Source organism: Vipera ursinii (assembly GCF_947247035.1).
Source record: "Vipera ursinii genome assembly, chromosome: 3".
NCBI lineage: Eukaryota > Metazoa > Chordata > Lepidosauria > Squamata > Viperidae > Vipera > Vipera ursinii.
Window position 1 is genome coordinate 91,931,631 of NC_139516.1, and position 27,394 is coordinate 91,959,024.

The window sequence follows — 27,394 nt, forward strand, 5'->3', positions numbered from 1 at the left end:
TGGGATCAGACCCGTGTACCCCTCTTCCTGGTATCCTGCCACAGCTGTGATGCATTGCCAAAATCGGCCGCATCACCAGTGGGGTGGCGTGAAAAGCTACAGCAGGATACCGGGAAGTGGACACGTGGGTCCAATCCCCCGTTCCTCTCCAGCTTCACCTTGTGGCAGTGGTACTGGCAGTGCCCCTCCCCAACCCAACCTGTTTCCCTGGCTCTGTTACAGGCAGCAGCTCCCTCGAGTGGTGCTCTACACAGCCGGTCAGTGTATCTGCTTTCACTTTTGCTGTTTCCAGTCTCATCCTCCTTTGGTGGTAGTGGGGCCTGTGGGGCGATGGTGGCTGTACAGGGCATCCGTATTTCAGTGAAGGTGACCGAGCCAGAGCTCGCTGAGGGAGCTGCTCCTGCTAGCAGAGCTGGGGAAACGGGCCGGGTGGGGGAGAGCTGCCCATGCTGCTGCCATGAGGTGAAGCTTGTGGGGGAAGGGGAATCAGACCCATGTGCCCCACTTCCTGGTATGCTGCCACAGCCATGGTGTGGCAACGTTGCTGAAATTGGCTGCAGCACCAATGGGGTTGCGTGAAAGGCTGCAGCAGGATACTGGGAAGAGGGCGCTAGGTCCAATCCCCTTTCGCCTCATGGCAGCAGCACTGGCAGCTCCCCCACCCCACCCAGTCTATTTCCCCGGCTCCTCCCCAGCAGATGGAGATGGCAAAAAGGGGCTGGGGGCATGCGCGGGACGATGCAGAGCAGCAGCTGTGAGGGGTGTGCACACGCCAGAGCCTGCTTTCACCTGCCGCCAGCCCCACCAGTGTGAGGATAGGCAGCACAGCTTCACTTCCAGAACTGCTGCCAGGCAGGCCTGGCAATGCAGGGATCACCATCGCCACTGCCTCCTGCCCAGCCTGCCACATAATAAAGCAGGCAGAACTGCAACTGTCCCTCTCTTCAACCAGCCTCCCACTAACTTGCCGAGGTCCCACATGGCCAGTTACATCCCAGCATGGTTGGTTTCCCACCTCCCCATCCCACCCCTCCTGGCCTTGCATCTTCTCCTTTTCCTGGGCACGACCCACTGCATCGCCTCCTCAGCTGTCAGCTGGCCGTCCAGCTCAGAGGCAGCTTCTCTGAACTGCTGGAGGCGGGCAAGACGGGGTTGCTTTTTGTCTTCTCCTCAGGGCGGCTTCAGCAGATCCCTCCTCACCTACCTACCCACCCTCTTCCCTTTCACTCGACTTCTGAGCCCTCTTCGCAGCTCTGCCCACACAGCCATTGAAGCAGCAGGTGGAGGGCCTCTGCCGCTGCAGAGCTGGAGAGATTGCCCCACCCACCACTGCCCAGATGCCCTCGCTTTCCAAACCATTTCTTCTCTGACCTTCTTTCTTCATCACGCGCCTCCCCCCTCGCCTACTCCACCTGTTGCTGGAGGGCTGGCCCGGTATTTGCAGCAGGCTGAGGAGCCCCAGAGTGTGCCGGTCAAGGGACCGGCAGGCTGTGGCTGCTGACAGAAACTGTCAGCCCCTATGCACTCTCTGGCCTCTGTGTGTGGAGGCCTATGGTGTCAAAGCAGCCCCTGCCAGACCTTGCCTTGCCCCGTGGCAATGGCACCCCCACCCTGCCCCCCTGCCTCGCCTCACCTTGCAGGATGAACCTCCTGCCCACCGCCCCACCCTCCAGAGACCCCCCCAACCCTGCCTGGCCCCACAGGCATCCCTCCCCATGAGCAACATCGAAGAGTCCACACTCACCCTTCTGTCGTGACCCACCCGGCACCCGGCAATAAATAAGTGGCTTTTGGGTTGCAGTTTGGGCACTCGGTCTCTGAAAGGTTCGCCATCACTGTTATAGGGAATCACCTAGAAGATGCACAGTCATATTAGATTCCATAGATTACTCAGTGTGGATTTTCAATTAATCTCTAGTCCTTTTGATCATCCATTGAAATATATTTAAACATATTCTTTTGTCTTTCTCTCTGATAATTATTAACTATTTTTCTGTGTATCTATCTCACCCTAAAATTTGTCTTTCATTTGTAAGCATCTTTTGTATTATATGAGTCTTGGTTTTTATTTTCTTTTGATAAGTAAGTAACTTACCTTGTTAAATGTATATTCTTTAATTTGCTTTTTAAGAGCAACTAGTCATTTTTTTAGCTTCTCTCATCTTAAATACTCAATTACTGCAGTATCTTTAAAGGGTATCCACATGGAAAGTTGAAAAGGTCAAGATCCCACAACCCATGGGATAAAATCCCCTCCCCCATTTTTACATGAATGTGATGAGGGCTTAGTTATATAGTCATGTTTGTATTTTGACACCCCCTACCTATATATTGCTCTTTAGTTTTGCATGTCTAGGACTGAATTTATCCAGGCCACCTACGTTGATAGATAGAATTAAAGAATCTCACTAAAGAGTACTTGTTATTTGTGAAAAACAATTTATCATATATTTCCAGTGCCTCAAATGACATTGTCAGGGAAACTTTTAGACAAGAGAGATAAGGCTTCCTTTAATTAAAAAAAAACAAGTTTAATCTCAGATCAATCAATCTAATGATAGACACTAGCTTAATTCAGAACAGGCAAAAAAGAACACATTTCTTGCAAATTAAGTTTTAATTAGTTCCTCTGAATTTTTTTTCTCCAGCTCATTTAATGAGTTAAAATAAGATAAAAACCAGTACAACAACAAATTAACTTCCTCCTGTCTTTCTGACCTAATCTAAATCAGGAAATAAGGAAATCGTAGCAATGTGTGGGTTTTGCTGTCTGTATTCCAAGAATCACATGCTTCTCAGCTTTGATTTGTTGGCATGGGAATGAAGGTACAGCCTACATGTTAACAGTACACTGGCTATTATTTTAATTTTGTAGAAATTTTAATCAAAATAATTAAATCCCTAGTATTCCAAATTCACTGTTGTAAATCCTATATATTGGATTTGAATTTAATGAAGATTAAAAGGGCTTCTTTTTCCAATATATACTGCAGTTGAGCTGTTAATACTACCTTATGATATAGATTTATATAACTGTTGGTGAATAAGCCCTGACTATAGAATTTTATTTGGATTAGAAGTCAGACTTTTTTTTCTTTTCCTTCAATTGTGTCTGATTCTTGGAGACTGCCTGGACATGTCCCTGCAGTTTTCTTGACAAGATTTTTCAGAAGTGTTTTGCCAATGCTTCTTTCTTAGGGCTGAGAGAGAGTGACAGGACCAAAGTCACCCAGTTGGCTTTGTGCTTAAGGTGAGACTTGAACTCACAAATTCCCTGTTTCTTAACCTAGTACCTTAACCACTATACGAAACTCTCTCTCAAAGTCAACATTCAGGACAGTGTAATAAAGAAGACTTTTAATACAATATTTTATCTAAAGCTTATTTTCTCTGATAAGAGCAAAGGAGAAACCCTATATGGATAAGATCATATATGAATCTCGACCATAGTACAATATGCAACATAAAAGAAAACTGAGGGGATTTCTCTCCATACTTTATGTGATCACAACACCTTTCATAGTTTCTATGTATATTCAGTCCTCAACTTACAACAGTTCATTTAGTGTAGACATGTCAAACTCACGACATCACGTGACATCACGCGACGTATCGAGACTGTTTTGCCATTGCTGGCAATGGGTTGGGCGTGGCTTCTGTGTGACACGTCCAGCCCGTGGGCCGGCAGTTTGACACTCCTGATTTATTGCTATTCAAAGTTACAACAGCACTGAAAAAATTGATTTATGACTGTTTTCACATGGTGGCAGCATCCCTATAGTCACATGATCAAAACATGGATGCTTGGCAACCAGTTCATATTTATGACGATGGCAGTGTCCCAGGGTCATATGATGCAACCTTCTGATAAGCAAAGTCAATGGGGGAATCAGTTTCACTTAAAAAACTTAGCTTACTAACTTAACAACTGCAATGATTCACTTAACAACTATGGCAAGAAAGGTTGTAAAGTGGGGCAAAACTCACTTAACAAATGTCTCACTTAACAGCATAGGTTTTGGGGCCAATTGTCTGTACTAGCCACCCACTGTATGCTAATACAGAAATTTATCCACAATATAGGCAATCAGTAATTGCACCTGAGAATCTGATTTTCAGGGAATAATTTAATTTTCTTTCATAAACTAGGGCTGTGCTTGAATTGACAGTAATTCAAAAACACTTTGGACCATGCATAAATGCTACAGCAGTGTGCTATTAAGTAGCCTGACTTTTTTTCAAGCTTTCTTCCGCTTCAGCTTGAAAAAAGAGCTGACGCTGTTATCTTAATGTTTGGGGTGTGTGTTTTTTTTAGCAGCCATAACATTTGTTCAAATACCCGCAGAAATCTGAAAATAGCTTATTTATTGAATAGCAGAAAAATACTGTCCCTGTACAAGGCTTGGAACACATTTTCCACAGCATTTTTAAAGAATTCACAACCCCCTCCCAAACAGAAGTCAAGGGCTGAATGGATGGAGACGTTTTCACTAGAATGCTTAATACTCTTTTCCTTTAAAGACTGAAAAAGCTTTCTAAGGAAATGATCACATGGCCAAAAGTTGCTGGCTCCAACAATATTTGATCTGAGAGCAACAAATTTTGGGGAGATTTAAAAATTACTCAATCCAAGTGAGTATTGTCAGTTTGTCATACCCTTTTATTTGCTGTAAAAAAGAAGGGGGGAAAACAGCCAATCTTCTCTATCTGCCAGCATTCAGACATGGCAAATTGATCATTTTCATACAGTATAGTAGCCTTTCAAATCTGACACCTTTCATTAAGGTATCAAGGAGAGATTTCCCAACAATTAGAATCAGTGCAACAACTTGCCTCCAGAAGTTGTGGGTGCTCCAACCCTGGAGGTTTTTAAGAAGAGACTGGTCAACATTTATCTGAAATGGTATAGGATTTCCTGCTTGAGTAGAGGGTTGGACTAGATGACCTCCAAGGTCTCTCCCAACTTCGTTATTCTGTTGTTACTATTCTATGTGTTCTGGTTACAGCCCCAACATCCCCAACCAGAAACCATAATGATAGAAGTTGTAATCTATTACTCATAGAGGGGAGAGCTCTTTAAAGCTTTACATTTCTTCATGGGAAATATGTCAGTTGCATTTGAGTTGTGTAATCTGTCTGCATTTATATATATTTTTTCCAAATCTCCAAATTATTGTTAACTTCTAAATTAGTTTTTAGCCATCTGTCTGCCTACTCACTAGTTCAAAATGGGGCCATCGTGGGTGTTTTGGCAAATTCAACAGTCTGTTTTGTTATTATAATTCATAAGGTTGATGATGTACCTGTGGGAAATGTCCATTTGGACACAAAACATAGTTAGTTTCTATCAAGATGGCTTATGACAACAATTGATGATAATAAACAGAAAGCTGCCAAACCTTATCATGGGATAGGAAGAGGAATGCTTAATGAAGTCTTACTCAGTGTTTAAACAAAATAAATAAATAACAGACTGGAATTTTTTAGACTTCCATCATATCATTGTTTTCAACTGTCAGTGTGTTCCTTATGTAAATGCAATAATAATCTGGTCCAACCTGCTGGCTTACTGCCAGTCAGCTGCATAGATGAATTTCACAGACAATAAAATCCTACATGTAAGACAAACTATCTGAACAATACAATGTGTGTTGTTGATGGGATCATATAACGTGCTAGTAATAAATTGGATAAAGGGATAAGTTTTTAGAAAGGTGTATTTTAACAGAAGCTAGCCAAGACTAAGCCTCAATCAGATACTCTCTTTATACAGTAGGATAAACAATCATGTAGGACAGAGACTAGGGCCCAATCAAGTCCCCAGTATGAGTGGCCCCACATCCATTATGTGTGGGGCTGCATATTTATAAATGGCAGCTTGGTGGAGTCTTAATCATAAAATCCATCCACATGTGACATTTGCACTGCTCTGGGACTAATATCACATTTAAGGGGTTATTTGGGTTTGCGTAGCCTTTTTTGCAGCTGCAAAGTCAATTTCTGGTTCAGCCATAGCAGAAATTCCAAATGAGAGAATGAGGTACAATGAGAATGAGGTTCATTTTGATTTTATTTGGAAGAACATATTTTGTATACTACGGGAACAGACTCTATTATAGAGATTACAGGTAGTCCTCAATTTACAATTACAATCGAATCCCAAATTTCTCTTTCTAATAAGAGACATTTGTTAAGTGAGTTTTGTCCCATTTTTACAACTTTTCTTACCACATTTGTTAAGTGAATCACTGCAGTTATTTAGTAACATGGTTGTTCAGCGAATCTGCCTTTTCCATTGACTTTGTTTGTCAGAAGGTCACAAAAGGGTCATCCCGGGACATTGCAACTGTTGTAAATATGAGTCAGTTGTCAAGTGTCTGAATTTTGATCATGTGACCATGGGGATGTTGCAATAGTCATAACTGTGAAAAATAGCCATACAGTGCCGTTGTAACTTTGAATGGTCACTAAATGAACTATTGTAAGTCAAGGACTACCTGTGTATAAGAAAGAATGTTCAAAAATTTTCTTTCAGGTCCTATACAAGGATATTTTCCCATCAGAGCAATAACATAATAGAAAGGAGTCTATTATGGAGGTGGTCTTAAAATGCCCAACTTTAAATTATATTATGAAGCTGCTGCGTTGTCAGGGATAAGTGACTGGATTAATTTGACACAAGGGAGATTATTAAATCTTGAGGGCCACGACTTGTTATTTGGCTGGCATGCATATTTATTGTATGATAAGAAGGTAGATAATGTGTTTAAAGTGCATATTTTAAGACAGGCATTGCTGAGAGTTTGGAAAAAGTATAGACATAAGTTAGACTACAAGATACCGTTGTGGGCAATTCCGAAACATGCAATAGAAAACATAAATGTTGGCTTCAAACATGATGTGACTACGTACAAGGAGATCTTAAGTTTGGAGAGGAACGTATGGTGTTTAAAGCCGTATAATCTTCTACGAGATGAGAAGATTGTTCAAACTTGGTTTCAATATGGTCAATTACGGGCCAGGTGGAAAGAAGACCAGAAAATTGGTTTCTCAATGACTGATGAAAATTTGGTAAAGCATATTAGAAATCAGGGTCCGGCACATATCAAACGGATATATCTTGCATTGATAGAAATTGACTCAGAAACAGAACTTGTTAAAGATTGTATGATAAAGTGGGCTCAGAATATTCAAGAAGTTATCACAATGGACACTTGGGAAAAGATCTGGGTGAGGAACGTAAAATTTACACAAGCTCAAAACTTAAGAGAAAACTTTTACAAAATGTTTTATAGGTGGCATTTAGATCCTAAAAAGCTTGCAAGTATGTATCTGAACTATCAACCTAAATGTTGGAGATGTGGTGGCGAAGATGCAACATATTTTCATATATGGTGGACCTGTAAAAAGGTTAAGGCTTTTTGGATTAAAATCTGGTGGAATATGCAGAAGATATTTAAGCAAAGGATAAAGTTTTGTCCGCAATTGTTCTTATTGGGCATAATTACAGATACTACTGTTGTGGACACTAAGTTGATGTTGAACTTAATTACAGCAGCAAGACTTTTAGTAGGTCAATATTGGAAGAAGGAGGAACTCCCAACTATAGAAGAATGGACTCTAAAAGTTTCTGACCTGGCGGAAATGGCAAAGATTTCGGCTTATTTGAAAGATCATTCGCAACAACGTTATATTATGGAGTGGAAAAAGTGGATTGATTATATCCAGAACAAATATGGGACTAAAAAGTTTCACTTAGCATTCGAATAAGTTCTTTTTTCTTTTTTTTATGTGATATTAGTATTGCTTGTAGTCATTTCATATGAGCTAGAGTGCGATAGACTTAATAGTTTATTGTTGTTAGCATATGGTTGTTTATGATTGCTTTTTGCTTTTATACCTTGTATTTAGCTCTGGGAAGTCGGGGAGGGCGGAGGGGGGAAGGGGGGGAGGGCTAGGGAGGGCTAGGAAGGGGTGGGCGGAGGGAGGGGGGAGGGATTGTTAAAGATAAAATGTATTGTAAAACTTTTCAATAAAAAAAGGATATTTTCCCATCAGAGCAATAACATAATAGAAAGGAGTCTAACAATAGGTCATCCCTCTTTGATTCCACAGACTGTAACAATATGAGATTGCATAAGAAGCCAAGTATTTTGCCTCTTGCCGTTAAATGCACATGAAAGGAATTGGAATTTGTATACAAATTATTTACAATCCTTGTATATTGCCCACTTTCTCAACAGTTGGGCCTATTAAACTTGCATTTCTATTCAACAGCAAAAAATACAATTAAAACAATCACTAAAATGTTATTAAAGCAACTAATATTTCAACAATTAAATAGTCAAGTCTGTTTTGAGCTCTACCCTACACTAGTAAGAAGGATGAAAGAATTGCTTGCATACCAGTAACTGCTTATTCTGCAATTTAAGGCTCACACACACACACACAGAGAGAGAGAGAGAGAGAGAGAGAGAGAGAGAGAGAGAGAGAGAGAGAGAGAGAGAGAGAGAGAGAGAGAGAAAGAGAGAGAGAGAGAGAGTCCAAAAAAAGAATGACGTTTTGATGTCAACTACATCCACAACACAACTGTGAAGTTCTGGTGGGCAGTTTTATAAACAGCATGGTCCTGAACCATTCCATCTAAGAAGGATAAAATGTGTGAGCAGCAATCAGTATACAAGCTAGAAGACTTGATAAGAAAAGTAAATGGAAATGGAAATGGAAAAACACTGAATTTTGCTTCATAATCAGCTACCGCTAAACACTTATTGAGGGCCAATAGAGTCCTAATTTCTGAATGCCATTATGTAAAAGAGATGAGCTAGTATAGTTCATATGAAGCTTATGGTATAATCTCCTATTCATATTGGTGGTAGCTCTCTCATAAAAATCATTACAGTTTTATAGGTTAAAATTTCACAAGAGACAATAAACTAACTCAGTCCAAAACAAAATACCACAAATGGTTAGGGTAAGCTTGTTGAAAGTCCAGTAATATATATGCAGACAAGCATTGGACAAAGTATTCTTAAATAAGACCCAGTCACTCAAATATTCCTGCCATTTTATCTTCAACAATGTTCTGCCTAGCAGTTTAGGGATTGGAGGCGGAGTGTGACTGATTTTTGCCTCTTTAATTCAATGCTATTTTAAAAATTAAGCTCACAAGAATTCAGATCTAATTCTCTTAGAGGAAGTAGAAGAGAAAGAGCTCTCTTTTGCACCCTCACAGTTACATGGTCAATTTTGCATGCAGTTTTCCTTGCTTTGCCCTATTTGAGAGAAAACTGGTGTATAAAATGATAAAAATTAAAATGGATTATAAATAGGTACAAAAATTTCTCTGTTGAAACTGTGGCAAAAGAATCATCTGGAGAATGCAACCTACAGACTGCCTATGTTATCCATTCTCATTATTTTGATTAATATACCTCTGCAGTCTCAGAAACAGTTCTTTTTCAATACTATTCCCAGATCCTTTGGCCTGAATGTGAGACCTTTTAGTTGAAAAACAAGCACCCTGTCAAAGATCTTTCTCCTTTGTTGATCAAAGATTGAAGACTTTGTTGACCATAGTGCTAAGTACAATTCCGTATTATATCAGATTAAAGGTCCAATTTCTCAAAGCATTGTCTGACGTTTAACCACACACATTCCTATCCATCTCCAGGTCCAAGGAGAGAGAACAAAAAGTATTTCACAGACACACATTCCACCTACAATGGTGTACTATACAGCTCCATGGTGTGATCTTCCTAAAACTACCAGATAATTGATGTAGCCAGGGATATACAATTTAATGGTCCTCTTGATCTTTCTTTGTATTTCAATTGTATATTACATTCACCACCACCATTCTCTCTCTATTGAACAATTAATCCTTGCAAATCACTCTCCAAAGATAAAACTTGCACAGAAGCAAAACATTTATTAACCAAGACAAGGCTAATACCACAGATAGAAAATGTCAATTTTCATCAACTGTTTCCAAGATAATTCTAGGATTTATTGGTGTGCAGTCTACTAAAAAATTAACAAGATTAGAGAAAGAGGGGAAATAAGAGAAGTTCCTTTCTACTGATTTATTGGAAAATGAGAAAGAATGAGTGAAGTTGTTGCAATTTATTTCACTTATTGAAACTACTGGTCTTCCTTACAACTATGAGATGCATGCCCTCTAGATGTAACAAAGGAATAGATTAATGACTGTTCTCTTGCTCTTAATTCCAGTGAAGGAGGAAATTGGTACCATCAGACATAGTTGAGCACAAAAAAGTTAAAAAGACAGATTAGTCTGAAGAGCTGTCAGTGCATTATATCCAAATGCATGAAATAACCACCACAGGTATTTTTAAAAGAGCAACTATGCAGAGGTTGAAAGTAGCCAGGAGGCAATGATGGAATCCATAGGAGGCAAGAGACTGAAACTAAATCTCAAAAAGAGAGAAGACATCCACAGGTCAGCAAATCAGGATTGTGTTCATGGAATCAGAAAAGTGAACAGTTCTGGATGTGGGAATATTTTCCTATCAGGACTCTAACTTGGAGAAGCTCCTCTATTCCAATTGATCATAAGAGGCCTCCTCAGTGGCAAGGAGGACCAGGATCCGGTTTTGGATGATGGGACAATCACAAACCTCCTTTGAGTTGAATTGGCTAATCTTAGTGGCTCACGTTGTAATAACGCTGACATTGGATTGTACTGCAATCCACACTATACAACAAGGCTACCCTAGAAGATGCTACCATCAGTAGCATGAACAAAAAAAAGCATTCCTGTGCTTTAAAACCTATGCTGCCTTCCCTTATATAGAAGATTCCCTTCTGTGAATCAGTAAATGAGAAGCTTTGGACCAGCTGAAAGGTTGCTAAGGCATACTTGAACTACAGAGGCTGTTGCAAGCTTCAGTCTCAAGGGTTCTTCTCCCTGCAATCCACTGCCTCATGCCACCCTCTCCTAAGCAATTACCCTGGTCAGTCTCAGCTTGACCACCACTTGGCGGTCTCTCTCTGCCATCACATCTCTTCGATAATTCACTGCTATTCTAGCTTCTTCGGTAGCTTAAACTCCATATTAATATATATATATATATATATATATATATATATATATATATATATATATATATATATATATATATATATATATATATATATATATATAGTATTATTTGCTTGCTTATGCTCCCTGTATTTCTCTTGAATAGCCTCTAATAGCCTTCTCTTGTACTCGCCTTGATGCACAGGCACTTGCTGACCTAGATGTATGCTATTTATCTCAATCATATCGCTATGATGAACAGACGTACTCTATAACCCTTCAAAAGGAAGGATGAGTTGACAGATGCCAAGTAAAGACATTTTCTCAGAAATGTTCTTGGTGGGCATTTCCAGGTGTTACTGCGGATCATCCTCCCTCATGCATGAAAAATTATTGAAGCTAAGTGAATTCAGGGTGAGATTAGGAAGTTTGGCATAAATTTAACTAGGAAGGTCTGTGTCCAGCTGGCAGGAAAAGAGATCCATCTGCAGTTTTTCTGGAGTCTGCAGAAAGCATGCATAAGAATACATTGTCCTATAATTTATATTACTTATGATACACTTCTGGACTGTTTTGTCTATGAATGAGTTTATTGTCTCAAATCCTAAAGCAGCCTACTTCTATCCAACTGGCTACAGGATACCAGAATAATTGCTTCACTCCCTTTCTTCTCCATTGAAATGTGCCCCCACTCCTAGCCAGAGTTTAAAACACAGGTTAGCAACCACACATTAAAACTATATGGGAGAACAAGCAACTGGGAGGGTGTGAGTGGAGAAAGAAATCAACAGAGTCATTGTCGAGCAGAGTTTGTTTTATACAGTGTATATATAATTAGGCAGTAAATCAGAAGTCCATGCAATTCAAATGAATATAGGTTTATTTTATGTTAATGCTCTCTACAAGAATCTGAATTACTAACAGTCAAAGCAAATTGGCGGTAAATAAGAATCACCAGAATTCAAGGTAGGCTTTTGTGGCTATGAAGGGACTCAAGACTGATGATGCATTTCACTCCTCCCTCAAGTTATTTCACTTTTCTTCTCACACTAGAACAATATATTTTTTTGTAAAAATTCCCGGGTGTCTTTGGAAATATCCAGAAATCCAGGAATGTATTCAATAGAATCCAACCAAGAGTGCAACAGAGAAGAAGATGCTTGTATCTGTGGCTAGTTCTCAGTAAGCTTGTCACCCTATGCCTAAATTTTGTCAAGATTCACAAAATCCTTGTTTTTCTATTTTTTAAAATAATTTTGTATATCATTATACAATTATTTAGACTGAATGTAAAGTATATAAAATGGATAAAATAAATAGCCTATTACAAAAGCAATGAGACTAACAAAAATATGTTCGTCTCATGTTCAAGCCTAAACAAAACACAAATGAAACCTCACACACTTGCATACATGGGCATACATATCTGAACACCATCAATGGATAAGCACACATACTACTCTCAGTATCAAGGGAAACCTCCTCAGAAAGAGAGCTCCAGAATTAGTGCCATAATTAAGATTAATTAATATGTAATTAAGAAGATCCTGCTTTAAAAGATTCAGATGCTGTTCAAGGATTATTGGTGACTGGGAATTCTAGTTTGAAGCCCCAACAGTTTAGAAAACACCTTTTTCAGGAAAGCTTATTTAGAGAGAAAGGCCTAACCTGAGCATGGTCATATGGAGCACTTTAAAATATTGGATACTTTTGTTATCCAATTTTAATTTTCATATAATAAATGGGAAGTCTTTATATTAATAGTATTTAATTGACTGAAGTGGATTTTAATTTAATTTGAAATGAAAATAAGTTCAAATCAAATGTATCATGACATTTTTCAAAAAATAATTTCTACCCTTCATTTATTTTGGCAGGATACACAGTCCTTCTAGCTTGTACATTGATATTCTGTACAAAACTTCATGGAAATTTTTCATTTAATTTGAAAGCTGACATGGAAACTGAACTGAAACTACTTGCAATAAAAAAAAATGCAAAATCTCTTTGCTTCCTCCTAGATAAGTTAGTAACAGATGTTATGGCCTATAGCCAGAAGGCTGAAACTCTACAGAACCATTTATTGTCTGTAACAGCCTGTCTCAGAACGGGGGGGGGGGGGGGGGATGACATTGTCCGAAGAGGTAGCAAAACTGCCTCCATCACTCTGAGAACTCTAAATCTGTTTTCCCTCACAAGCAACTTTGAGTCATGCCAGACCAGCACAGGGCCAACATGACTGATATGTAGGAAGTCAATCCATTACATCGCCTGTTTTTTTCTAACAAAAGTAATCTAAGCTTGTCACAGAATTTTCATTTTTCAGACAATCCAAATTCTTTTTTAAAAATGGTATATTAGATTTTATGTTGGATGGGTACCTTTTATCTTCTTTTAAATTGCCTTTTGTTTTTAGTACTTTTTTGTTGCAAATTGTTTTGCAATCTGTGCATTGTCGTAATAAAATATTTCAAAAAGTAGGCAGATGATTATCTTAAACTCACCTCTGTTTTGTAGCTTGATTCCCAAACTAAACTTGCTCCGGTTCCGTCTCAAAAGCAGAGAGAGGGGCAACAGCATGCAAAACCTCAACTCAAAATTAGCAATAAATGCTACATTTGTGTTTTCTCATGCAAAATAGCATTATATTGCAATGGAACTTGTTTTACAGCTGTATGCTCTAATTGCTTGAGAATCAAGATGTCAATTTTACTGTGTCAGTGATAAAAGGAAGTGATATTTCCAAAGCCTAATGAGCATAGGTTCTCCGCAGAATTTATCAATAGTTTTCTTAAGACAAATTGTTTTAAAGTGTTCCCTAAGGATCAAGTGGATCAAACATATAGGGAAAAATATTAATGTTAACCAAAAATGGATGTGCAAGAAGCAAAGCTCTGTAAATGGACCTGATGTAAATCTCCTTCTAACAATTTGTGGCACACTTTCCTAATTTTTAAATTGTTCTTTGGACACTGCATATTTCACAATGTAAACATTAATATCAACTGGGAGACAAACTCTGCAGCGAGTGGTAGATGAAACAGATTCCTAACCAACCCAGCCGACAACTTTTTCATACAAAAGGTAGAGGAGGGAACTAGAAGTAAAGCTATACTGGACCTAATTCTTACTAATGGAGAAGAAGTGATAGAGGGAGTCAAAGTTGCCAGAACCTTTGGTGAAAGTGACCACATCATGCTGGAATTCAATATAATGCAAACATAAGCAATAGAATATAATCTAACCAGTGTCTTAAACTTTAAAAGAGCTGTTTTTAACACACTCAGAGAGAACCTAGGAAAGATTCTATGGATGAAAATCCTAAAGGGGAAAACAATTCAAGAAGCATGGGAAGCTCTGAAAAATGTGATCATAAAAGCCCAGTCTAGCACAATACCACTGAAAAAGAAAAAACCAGCATGGCTGCACAAAGATCTCTCTGACAAACTGAAAGACAAAAAGAACAAGTATAAAAAATGGAAAGAGGGACACATAACTAAGGCTGTTTATCAGCAGATAGTCAGAACATGCAAAAATAAAATCAGGAAAGCAAAGGCTCAAAATGAACAAAGACTTGCAACAGAAGTCAAGGACAATAAAAAAGTTTATTTCAACATATTAATAATAAGAAAAAGGTCAAGGAAACTGTAGGTCCACTAAAAAGAGAAGATGACAAGGAAGTTACAGGCAGTAGGGAGAAAGCAGTGCTGCTTAACTCATTCTTTGCATGTCTTCACACAAAAAGAAATTATAGCCCAACATACCAAAAAAAACTACTGTAAAAGACAAACTAGAAATAAAAATTAAAATAAGAAAATGGTAAGAGAACACCTATCAGACCTTGACAAATATAAATCACTGGGACCTGACAGATTACATCCCAGAGTTTTGAAGGAGCTGACAGGTGTTATCTCAGAGCCATTGTACCATATCTTTCAAAAATCCTGGAGCACCAGGGAAGTACCTGAGGATTGGAAAAGGGCTGATGTGATTCCCACCTTCAAGAAAGGTTAAAAAACAGACTCAAAAAACAGACCCAGGAAATTACAGACCAATCAGTCTAACATCAATACCTGGAAAGATCCTGGAAAAGATAATTAAAAAAAAGATCTGTAAACAACTAGAAGCAAACAAACTTATAACTAGTAGCCAGAAAAGGTTTGTTAAAAACAAATCATGCCAAACCACTCTTATTTCATTCTTTGGTAAAGTGACTAAATTAGTAGACCAGCGAAATGCTGTGGACATAGTATATTTAAATTTCAGTAAGGCATTTGACAAAGTAGACCACAACCTATTTCTTGGTAAGCTAGAAAAATGTGGAATAGACAACATCACCACCGGATGTATTTGTAGCTGGCTGACAAAACATACTCAATGAGTAGTTCTCAATGGTACTATATCCACATGGAGAGAAGTAAGCAGTGGGGTACCACAAGGCTCCATCTTAGGCCCAGTACTCTTTAATATATTCATAAATGACTTAGATGAGGGAATAGAAGGGAAATTCATCAAATTTGAAGATGATACTAAACTGACAGGAATAGCCAACACCCCAGAAAACAAGCTCAGCATCCAAAAAGATCTTGACAAATTTGAACCATGAGCCTTATCCAACAAAATGAATTTTAATGGAAAGAAAAGCAAAGTTTTACATTTAGGCAGGAAAAATCAAAGATATAAGTACAGGAATAACTCCCAGGAATTCTGGAAGTTGAAGTCCACAAGTCATAAAAGAGCCAAGGTTCCCCATCACTGGTATAGATGGAATTTCAAACATGTGATGGTTGAAATACATTACATGATACTGACGGTGAAAATCTACATTACAGGGAGTCTTCCACTTACAAGCACAATTCGAACTAGAATTTCCGTTGCTAAAAGCAAAGTGGTTGTAAAGTGAGTCCTGCCCAATTTTACAACCTTTTTTGCCATGGTTGTTAAGTGAATCACTGCTGTGATTAAGTCAACTACATAGTTGTGAAGTGAATCCGACTTCCACCATTGAACATGCTTGTTGGAAGTCAACTGGGAAGGTCACAAATTAGGGTCACATAAGTCCAGGATGCTGCAACCATCATAAATACATGCCAGGTGCCTCAATTTTGATCAGATGATGTGAAGATGCTGCAATCATCGTAAGTGTGAAGACCGGGGTTATAAGTCACATTTTTTTCAGTGCTGTTGTAACTTTGCAGTCACTAAATGAATTATTCTAAGTCGAGGACTACCTATATACTAGTTTGGACTACTTCACAGTGTTCAATATGTTGAACAAGAGCTTTTTCCCATCAAATACTATGTCTCTCCCTGTTTTAAACTGCAATTTTTTTTATTTTAATCCCATTTATATCCCGCCCTTCTCCGAAGACTCAGGGTGGCTTACAATCTAAGCACAAATCAATGTACCTAGCAATAGCCTTCATTCTATGTATATGCCTGCTTATTAGGGGTTTCGGGGGGCCCCAAGTGGCATTATTACAAAGTCAGTTTTTTGCCCCCAACAATCCGGGTTCTCATTTTACCTACCTCGGAAGGATGGAAGGCTGAGTCAACCTTGAGCCTGGTGGGATGCGAACCTGCACTAATTGCAGGCAGCTGGTGTTACTTAAGGAGGCATTAGCCCACTGCTCCACCAATGAGGATTGAACCCCAAATCTTCTGCATACAAAGCAGGAATGTTATGGAGTTTTTATGGAGTTTCTTCTACCCTGTAAGGCAGGGGTCCCCAACCCTTACTCCGTGGAACCACACCAGTCCACGGCATGCCAACAATCGGGCTGCACAAACAACTGAAGCCCCATCCACGGGATGCAGGCAGCATGCAAAACCACACCCATTCTGGTCTGCAGAAAAATTTCTCTCCATGGAATCGGTCCTTGGTGCCCAAAAGGTGTAAGGCTAACCATTATCCACAGCCTTGTGTGGCAGACATGCTATAGGAGCAACGGCCTTCAGAGCATTTAATGGCCTATTACAAAGGACCATATTGGCAAGGTTCAGGATCTCTAAAGAAGCAGTAATGGCAGAAGCTGAGGGCCATCAAGAAGATCAAGTTTATTTCAAAAGATTGTGTGTTTTACGCATGGCTCCCTGGCTGTGGGGGTAGGAAAGCAGAGAGAGTAATTTTTGTAGACTCCTACAGTTGACTGTAGACACTTAAAGGGTGCTTTCAAGGGGTTTCAGTAGTGTATGGGTGAATAGCTAACGAACCTAGAGCAAAGTAACAGCTTATCATCTGCATCACAGCACTGGCTTCAGTCTACTGCATTTTATATCCATGGATTAACTAACCATGTGCCTTGAAATAGATTACGTTTTTATTGCTAAAGTGGGCTTCCTTGCACTTTTCCTATTAATCACCTTTCAGTGACCATATCTCTGGAGTCAGTGCCCTAGAATAGAAAAACACCCGCGTAATTTTTCCCTATTCCAGAAGAGAAGCTCTTGGGAAGCATGTCTATACTCTATGTGAGTTAGTGTACAGTGAGGGGTCCTTGGTGCTCTCTGAGCTTGTTTGTTTTCTTGCAGATGTTTCATTACCCAAACTAGGTAACATCAGGTTGCTCTCCTTAATCTTGAGAGTTACAATTCCTGCTGTTCCTACTGAAATGTTAATGCATTACTATCCAGACACAGTAAATCTTGAAAATCACAAACAGGAGTTAAAGCATAGTTCTATTGACATAGGAGAAGCGGTTGTTGTAATGAAGCATCCTTGGTGCTCATGATAAGGTTACCTAGTTTGGGGAATGAAACGCCTGCAAGAAAACAACTAAACTCAGAAAGCACCAAGGACCTCTTCATTTCAACCCTGAAACTACAAATATTCTTCTTTATGAGTGTATACCAACTAAAGGAAACAGCATCCTAGAAGCCAAGACTCTAATCTTTTATTCTGGGTTGGGGAACTAGCAACTATTCAGGTTGATCAAAGAAAATGGGTCTCAGTGATGGTGAACATTTTGGATTTAGGCATGTCAAAAAATTTTTAAAAAATGCCTAATTTGACTCTCTCTCTCTCTCTCTCTCTCTCTCTCTCTCTCTCTCTCTCTCTCTCTCTCTCTCTCTCTCGTCTCTTTCTTTCTCTTTCTCTCTCACACATACATACACACAAAAGAAAAACAATTCACAACAAAGAGTCCCTTTGGATAGTAAGATGGGTAGAATATAAATTAATTAAATAATTAAATAAATAACAACCTACATAATTCTAAATATTTTTCTATTTGTCTTTGTCTCTCGGGGGGGGGAGCCTATCTGAGGAGGTTCCAGCTTGCACAAGGCCTGGAAATTTTGGAGAATGCTCTTGCATGGCCTTGCACCTCAGAAAAGAGCGGGAAAGCACGCCCCTCCCCTTCTCATATGATTTTTGGAAGCTCCAGAGGCCATGCAAGAGCAGGGCCATCTTACGCAACATCCAGAGGGTTCAGAGGCCACGTGAGAGTACAACATATTCTTGTGTGGCCTCTAGGCATGTCTCCAAAAATGATGTGGCATGTCACTTGTGACATGTGTGTCATAGTTTCACCATAATCAAAATAAGGAAAAGAATAATAACGTGGTAGGAAAAAGTAGCAGAGGCAGAAGAATCTCTGGAACGATAAGGGCATACATGCAAGCCTGTTCAATTGGTTCCTCCCACTTGTGGACCTGTCAATCCTTCCAATCTCCTCATTCGGTGGCTCTTCACAGGAAAAGGTTTATCCATCCTGTTTTTAAAACCATGTCCAATTTGGTAGGCCATTTTTGCTATTATTCTTGTGGATAAAACTATCTCAGCAAAACATAACTGATCATCAACAGTTTGCAGCTATTGTTTAGATAATGTTAAATTTAATGTTATTATTAAATTTCAGTGCATTGAAGCATTCTAAACCATCTGTTAAAATGCCCAACAGCTAAATTCAGGATGTTTTGCCAAACTCCACTTATTGATTTGCGACATTGTTCCATTCGTGTGCACGCCGACTGCTTCGCCATGGTGCTCAGCCCTGTGGCAAAGTGCTTTCAATTCATAAGCTAAGCATTTATATTTTAATCAACTTTGATCAGCCTAAACCACCAGGTCAATACAAAACCATTTAAAAGCCCTTTAGGTAGTCTGAAAATTTATTTATGCTCATCTTGGCTAAAACTAACATGAAAGAAAGCAAGGATCTGAAATCAATGCTCAGTAGATATGCTTTGTGTAAAATGTGGGGCTAGTAATAAATATTTCTGACTATAAGATACCATGGTATTAAGTCAGGTAAATGGCTTTTAGAAAGAAACTGAAAATATAAACTGGATTAATGCAAATATTATAATAAATCTAATATTTGGGGGACTGGCTTTAACATAAATAAGCAGAGAAAACAGGCAAGAAGATATACTGTCTTTGGGACTTACAGTAAACAACAGATACTGTATGCATCGGACTATTTCAGTGGTTAAACCTGTAAGCCACAGACTTCCTAAATACCTCAAGGTTTTTTTTCTCCCAGACAAAACAGCAAAAACTCCTGATGTACAATTCCCTTCATGAAGGCTCCATGTCTATAGACTGAGTCTCATTCTCTAATTTACTAGAAATAGTAATTGACTGGTTATTGGATCTGAGATCTCCCAGGCTCCCCTCAAAAGCAGTGAACATAGGGGAAGACTTTTAATATTAGCTAATCTTAAAATGGCCTCTATACTGTATGTTCAGAGATCCAGTATTGTTAAAGGTAAAGATAAAGGTTCCCCCGCACGTGTGTGCTAGTCGTTTCCAACTCTAGGGGCCAGTGCTCATCTCAGTTTCAAAGCCAAAGAGCCAGCGCTTGTCCAAAGGACGTCTCCGTGGTCATGTGGCCGGCATGACTAGACACCAAAGGCTCATGGAACGCTGTTACCTTCCCACCGTAGTGGTCCCTATTTTTTTACTTGCATTTTTATGTGCTTTCAAACTGCTAGGTTGGCAGAAGCTGGGATGAGTAACAGGCGCTCACTCTGTTACGCGGCACTTGGGATTCGACCCGCCAAACTGCTGACCTTCTGATCAACAAGCTCAGCGTCCTAACTCACTGAGCTACCACGTCCCTCCAGTACCGTTACTTCGATTCAAATCTACTACAGACTGAAAAGACCAAAACACAGCAACAAACACCCAGATAAGCAGAGATTAACACCAAGATTAATACTAGGCCAACAATCAAGCAGTAAACAATATCCCAAACGAGGAACTACCAACTCAGACAAAGACTCAAATAATAAACAACAGCTAATCAAATAAGTATCAAGAACACCCCTACCAACACTGACAGGGCAGTCCATTTATATATAAACAGAGAGAAATCCCCATCTCTTCTAGCACTGATGATGTTATCTAGTTGAGTAATGAAACATCTGCAAGACAACTGCCAAGCTCAGAGAAGACCAAGGACCCCACAATTGAAAAGTATGGTAAAATGGAATTCCATTTTCTTTTCAGAAAGGGAGAATGGATAGAAGCTCTTGCCAGCTACCATTATGTTATCGATAGCATTGACATAAGGGCTTCCAGGCTAAAATGCTGGATTCATGACAAATAAAAGTACTTTTTTATACATTTTGCAGACAGTGGAAGTCATTGCTAGAAAAAGTAGAGTGTCAATTTGCATGGCTTTAAGAGAGAGTTAACAGAAGTGTGGAGGATAATATTATCAGTGGCTACTGTACTCTCTTGATAGCTATATATTAGCTTCAGTATCAGAGTCAGGATGCTTCTCCATTCCAGCATTTGGGGAATGGTGAGCAAAAACCAGGTGCTTAACTACTGCGGTACGCAGGGCTAAATTGGTCTTTGCTTTGATCCAGCCTTCTACTCTGGATAATTTCCCATGTATTTTATTATCCGTGGTCAAAATATTAATACAAAGATTTAAATGATAATTTATCCAAAGTAAAAAAATATATGCTGCAATTGACCATAGCACATGAAGTTAAGCAATGGAACAGGAGCAGGAACATGCCTGCTACCAGTTCACCTCTTATGTGTATTCTGCTCGTACTTTCCTTATTTATGCATTTAGCAATGAGATGGACTTTGAACAGAATATGCATCAAAGAGCTCTTCTTTGCAAGAACAGAGGCTTACATGGTCATGTTAGAAAAATCAGTAAATTCAGCAGGTGCTGTCTTTGCAAACTTGTTAAATGCACATCTTAGGGATAAGTGACTGTAACTGGGTAAATTCAGAAGCCATGAAAGTTTGCCTTTAGCATTTGATAAAGTAGACCACAACCTACTCCTTGGTAAGGTAGAAAAGGTGGAATAGACAACATCACCGCCAGATGGATCTGTAGCTGGCTGGCAAACTGTACTCAACAAGTAGTCCTCAATGGCACTACATCCACATGGAGAGAAGTAAGCAGTGGGTACCACAAGGTTCCATCTTAGGCCCAGTACTCTTCAATATCTTCATCAGTGAGGGAATTGAAGGGAAACTCGTCAAATTTGCAGATGACACCAAACTGGCAGGAGTAGCCAACACCCCAGAAGACAAACTCAGGATCCAAAAAGATCTTGACAAACTTGAACAATGGGCCCTATCCAACAAAATGAGTTTCAATGTGGAGAAAGTTTCACATTTAGGCAGGAAAAATCAAAGATATAAGTACAGATTAGGCGAGAGCTGGTTTAAAAACAGTAATTGTGAAAGAGACCTTGAAGTCCTAGTGGATGATCACTTGACTATGAGCCAGCAATGTGCAGTAGCAACAAAAAAAAACTAATACAATCCTGGGTTGTATAAACAGAGGCAGAGAATCAAGATCACGCAAAGTATTAGTACTGCTTTATAAAACCTTAGTAAGATCACACCTGGAATACTGCAGCCAATTTTGGTCACCATATCACAAAAAAGATGTTGAGAGTCTGAAAAAAAATTAGAGACGAGCAACTAAGATGATCAAAGGCCTGGAGACTAAAATATATGAAGAATGGCTGTAGGACTTGGGTTTGGCTAATCTAAAGGCAAGAAGAAATTGAAGAGATGTGATAACAGCATTCCAGTATTTGAGGGACTGCCACAAAGAAGAGGGGATCATGTTATTCACCAATGCACTAGAGGGTAGGACAAGAAACAATGGTTGGAAACTGATCAAAAAGAGAAGCAACCTGGAATTAAGGAGAAACTTCCTGATAGTGAGGACAATCAACCAGTGGAACAGCTTGCCTCCAGAAATCATGGGCGCTCCATCACTTGTCTGAGATAGTATAGATCTGTGGTGGCACAGATCTATACTATGTGCCACAGGTGGCATGCAGAGCTGTCACTGTGGGCATGTGCACCATTGCCACAGAGGGACGCAGGGCCGGGCTGCTCCCCTCCCCCTCTCCATGCATGCAGAGTCTGGGAAAGCTGCGAGAGCTGGGTAGGGAGAGGTTACAAAAGGAGCAAGTTTTGGCAGGAGACACATTTGGTGCAGACAGCAAGCAGGAATGAGCAACCAATGGTGAGTTTTAGTGGCTGTTGTTGCAAGCCCCTTGATTGGCTGGCCATGCAGGGGAGGAGGGGGGGTGAGGGGCTGCCGGGTATGTGAAGTTTACACACCGGTTGCCCAGCTTCATGGGGTGGTGCCAGGCCTCCGTGCTGATTGCCATTACGTGAGCCGAGGGGGCAGTGACACACAACCCCCGGTGTTGCGATGATGGCTTCCCTGCCATCATTGGCCAGTCCGTGACCCCACCTGCCAGGCGGGGAATCGGCGGGTCGTCCCACCACATGGCTCCACACTGCCCGCTCTGGGGTCCTCTCCTCCTTTTGCGGCCTACAGCTGGCTGCCAGCATGTCACCACTGCTGTCCCATCTGTCCTTCTGTCCATCTTCGTAGGCGAGAGCTGGCCCGGCGAAAGGGCTCGTCTCCCGTCCCTCTCTCCTTCAGATGCATTGGACCGATTGGAGGGAAACGTCTGCAGCTCTGAAGGGAAAGGCGGGTTGCCGCCACAGCCATTCTTCACTCCAGACTCCCGAGTGCAGCTGGCGTGCCACGCGGCTGAGGCTGGGGCCAGCATCATCGCGGTTGCCATGCCTGAGGGTTGCCCTCTTTCCATGCCACCAGTTTCCCTCCACAACATGTGGGCCAGGTACCTGAGGCGGTGGTTCAAAGCCTCAAGCTGCCTTGCATGGCAAGGCCAGGGACTGGGGAGCTCCTCCTCAACTCCCCACGTCCCCTCAGCAGCCATGGAGCCTCCCAAGCAGAGGGGTCCTGAGTCAAGCCAAGCACCCAGTCCCATAACCATTGAAACCTAGCTGTGCCCGAGTCTTGTCTTTCCATCAGGCCAGCCAGCCACGCAGCAGAAGAGGAGGATGAGGGGCAGCTGGGTGTTTGGAGCTGCCTCAGATGCTCCCCACATCCCCACGTCCCCCCAACTCCCCACGTCCCCCCAGCAGCCATGGAGCCTCCCAAGCAGAGGGGTCCTGAGTCAAGCCAAGCGCCCGGTCCCATAACCATTGAAACCTAGCTGTGCCCGAGTCTTGTCTTTCCATCAGGCCAGACAGCCAGACAGCAGAAGAGGAGGATGAGGGGCAGCTGGGTGTCTGGAGCTGCCTCAGATGCTCGCTGGCCTCAGCAGGCCCCAACGAGGCAGCGGAGTTTGCACACTGGCTGCCCAGCCTCATGGGACAGCAGTGCCTGGGCAAAGCTTGGGGCTGGGCAAGAGACAGTGGTGGCAGCCTAATGGACCTGCATGTGCTGCTGGCAGCGGCAACCCGAGGCAGGTCTAAGGTGCATTGGGTGTGCAAGGGGAACAGGCTCCACATGCAGGCCAAGGGCAAGATCTGCAAAGGGGCCAAAGAGATGACCAGTAGCGACCTACTCTCCAAACGCAAGCAAAAACAGATTTGATAGAATAGGCGTGTCCGGTGATCTGCATCACATGCCTCCCCCCTCCTCTACTACGCCTGCTACTGGAGGGCTGGCCCGGTATTTGCAGCGGGCTACGAAGCCCCAGAGTGTGCTGGTTGAGAGGCTGGCAGGCTGTGGCTGCTGACAGACACCGTCGGTCCCCATGCACTCGCTGGTCTCTGTGTGCAGGGGATGATAGTGTTAGGCAGCAGCCACCCTGGCCGCTGCCTCACCTTGCCTTGCCCCACGGCAATGGAAGCCCTGCCCTGCCCTCTGCCTCACCTCACCCTGCAGGACGAGCCTCCTGCCCACTGCCCTACCCACCAGAAACCCCCTGGATCTCCCCCAACCCTGCCCAGCCCCCACAAGTGTCCCTCCCCACGAGCAACATAGAGGTGGCCACGCCCACCTTGGCCACACCCACCCAGTCTGCCATGACCACCGCAGCCACATCCACTCAGTGGGCCACGCCCACCCGGCACCCAGCAATAAATAAGTGGGTTTTGGGTTGCAGTTTGGGCACTCGGTCTCTAAAAGGTTTGCCATCATGGGTAAAGATCCTCCTGCTTGAGCAAGGAGCTGGACTAGAAGACCACCAAAGTCCCTTCCAGCTCTGCTCTGCTCTGTTTTCTGTTCTGTTCTGTTCCATTCTAAGAACTGACCCCTCTTTGCAAATGGCATTTCATTCAAAATATAGAACATAGAATACAGGTAATCCTTTGCTTACAACCATTCATTCAGTGATCGTTTGAAGTCGCAAAAGCACTGAAAAAAAGTGATTCATGATCGTTTTTCACACTTACGACCACTGCAGCATCCCCATGGTCACGTGATCAAAAATTCAGATGCTTGGCAACTGGCTTGTATTCATGACGATTGCAGAGTCCCGGGGTCATGTGATCACCTTTTGCAACCTTCTGACAAGCAAGGTCAGTGGGGAAGACAGATTCATTTAACAACCATGTTACTAAGTTAACAGCCATGTTACTAAGCTAACAATTGCAGTGATTCACTAAACAATTGTGGCAAAAAGGTTGTCAAATGGGGCACAACTCACTTAGCAACCGTCTTGCTTAGCAATGGACATTTTGGTCTCAATTGTGGTCGTAAGTCGAGGTCTACCTGTATGAAATAAAAGGGTTGGGAGGGACCTTGGAGGTTAGCCCTTTTCCTCCTTGCATTTAGCGCTTATGTGTATGCCTTTGAGGTTAGTCCCAGCAGTTTTCCTAGCAAGTTTTTTTTTTTTTTGAGAGAGAGAGAGACAAACTGGGCCAAGATCACACAACTGTCTTCATGCTTAAGGCAGCCCTAGAACTTAACAACCATATTAAAAAGGGCAGTAAAATAGGGCATGACTCAACTGCCTTGCTCAGCAACAAAAATTCTGGTCCCAATTGTGGTCATAAAGCGAGGACTACCTGTATTTACCCAGGGAGGTTCCTAACTCTCCCAGCAAGATTTGCTGCTACTTAAAGAAAGGGAATGTTTCTGCTCATACAGAGACACGACAGACGTAACTTGTGGGTCGGGAGATCTGGATGCAGTGGGAAACAGCAATTCTACCCCAGCCATTTTTCTGAGTGAACGGTCCCCACTAATAACTATGTTTTTTAATCATGCCCTTTATTTAACTAAATTAGTATACAATTCGATTCATTCCAGATACAACACAGACTTCCGACAACAGAAATCAGCATGAAGGAAATGAGAAAAGACAGAAGTGACACACAAACAGCTGACATTTCACTTACTTCCTCCACTCCTTCACAGATGAAAATAGAATATGTTTAAATATGTTTGTAAAATGCCAATTCACAAATCAAGGACTCTGCAGGAGACTTCCTCAAGTCTTATGCCTTACTTAAAGCAATACTCTCCAGAGATGATTGTGATTTGGCAAATGGACACACACCAGAAAAACACTCATTGAAAGTTATTATTTGTATTTACTAGATATAAATATTAAAGCAAATCTTAAGCCTTCAGAAGCTTTAAGAACAGTGTGATTAACTGTGATCTCTTTATTAGTCAACAAGAAGCAAGGAACATATGACCCAATCTTACAGCTGGAGTTCTGCTACAGAAAAGGTCCTGTCCTCATTTCTTACTAACTTCTTTTGAAGTAGCATATTAAAGAACTCAAATGAAGGTGCAAATTATAGGTTGTATGCAGAAAAATAGACTCCTTTTACAATATTCCTCCAAATGCAGTATCTAAAAATGATAGGTTTGTGCAGGCATTGTTATAGATGTGGATTTTAAGGACAAAATACTGTATAAGCATTGTCTATTCAAGCAGTAAATGAAGATGTAGGCTAGGATTGCACAAATGCTGAACTCTACGAACTATCCAAACACATTTAAGCCTAGGATGTTATTTGGAGCCAGCCCATGCAGTTATTGTTCTACGTGTTGTCTGAATGCATTGAGTAAACAGTGATTACTCCTCCTGATGGCTAGTCCTCCTGATCTTCCAAATAGAGTCTTCTCACTGGCCCCCTCCCAATTTCCTTGTATTTTTTCCACTGCCCACTCCCAAACTCCCCAGCTTCTTTGCACCACCCACCCTAAATCAGATCATCCAACAATTTCCTATCAGCCTACACACAGGACCTTGTTCCCACAGCTGCTGCCAATATTCCTGCTGGTCTTTTCCTAAACTTGTTAGGATTTTCTTGCCTACCAGCATTTTTGGGCTATTGACACTGAGCTTCCTGCCTGTCTGGCTTTCCCTCCCCTCATTTCCCTTCCCCTCCCCCTCCCATTATGTTTTACAACAGCTACTAAAAATTGCACCCTATTTTCAGTTTAATGCAGAATGGCAAAAGGTGAGATGTATTTTTTTTAAAAAAAAATCCCACCACTGATTGGTATGAATTGGCCCAAGCTAATTAGTTAACAACCTTGGAGAGATCTGCCCCCTGCAGACCCAGGAATCAAGTCATATATGTACTAGAGCCTTCTCCTCCACCCTTTAAAGCAGGAGTCTTCAAACGTGACTTGTGGACTTGTGGACTTCAACTCCTTTTATGACTTGTGGACTTCAACTCCCAGAATTCCTCAGCCAGCATGCCTGGCTGAGGAATTCTGGGAGTTGAAGTCCACAAGTCATAAAATGGCCAAGTTTGAAGACCCCAGCTTTAAAGCTAGTGGGCTTTTAGCCATTAATTAATTGTTTTATCAATTGATTGGTGAAAGGGCTTGCCTCAAGAATTTGTGGGTGCTCCATCACTGGAGGCTTTTAAGGAGAGATTGGACAGCCATTTGTCCTGAATGGTACAGGGTCTCCTACCTGAGCAGGGGGTTGGACTAGACTTCCAGGGTCTCTTCCAAATCTGTCATTCTGTTATTCTTTTCTTCAATCTTGAGGATCAGAGACATCTGTCTACATTTATATGACTAGTCTGATTGGCTGGAACATTGCCAATTCCTTTCTTGCTATACTTGTTGACATTTAAGCTAATTCTGCCATTGCCCAATTCTGGGGAACTCCTCAGAA

At 41.3% G+C, this 27,394-nt stretch overlaps 1 long non-coding RNA gene across 1 annotated transcript in view; it reads right to left on the bottom strand.

Annotated features, from left to right (window-relative positions):
* Positions 1-1,505: 1,505 nt before the first annotated feature.
* The window catches only part of LOC310637068, a 32,365-nt gene continuing 6,476 nt past the window's right edge, over positions 1,506-27,394 (bottom strand). The window contains exon 3 of the long non-coding RNA XR_014491863.1: positions 1,506-1,852. This is a non-coding gene — a long non-coding RNA (uncharacterized lncRNA). The remainder of the gene's footprint in view (positions 1,853-27,394) is intronic.